Source organism: Myotis brandtii, unplaced genomic scaffold, assembly GCF_000412655.1.
Source record: "Myotis brandtii unplaced genomic scaffold, ASM41265v1 scaffold197, whole genome shotgun sequence".
NCBI lineage: Eukaryota > Metazoa > Chordata > Mammalia > Chiroptera > Vespertilionidae > Myotis > Myotis brandtii.
The window spans coordinates 2490436-2490865 of NW_005357346.1; positions in this window are offsets into that span (position 1 = coordinate 2490436).

Below are 430 nucleotides of genomic sequence, written 5' to 3' on the forward strand. Positions count from 1 at the left end.
CCCGCCGAGGATCCACCCAATAGTGAGCGCGGATGGGCGGAACGCGGCGGCTGTCGTGAGGGGTTCCTAGCCAATGAGTACGCGTGCCGGGCCTGGTGGGCGGGGCGTCGGATCCTTGTCATACTCCGGTCCGTGTGAAAACGGGGGTTCCGAGTGCAAAGCAAAGTTTTTTTGTAAACCGTCTGCAAAGCCTGGGGGGAGAAGCAGGCGCCCGACACCGGGCCGAGTGCAGCTGCTGTGGCCGCCGCCTTTTTAGCCTCCCCGGCGTCGGCTCCTCGACCCGAGTCACAGCGGAGGCGACCAGCGGAGGAAAGACCGGCGCGGAAAGCCTTCAGATGCTGGGAGCCTTCGCAGCGCGGACCTGCCTATCGCCCGCCCCCGCCTCTCACCAGCTCTTGCTTCGGGTCGGGCTCACGGTCCCCGGGCTCTG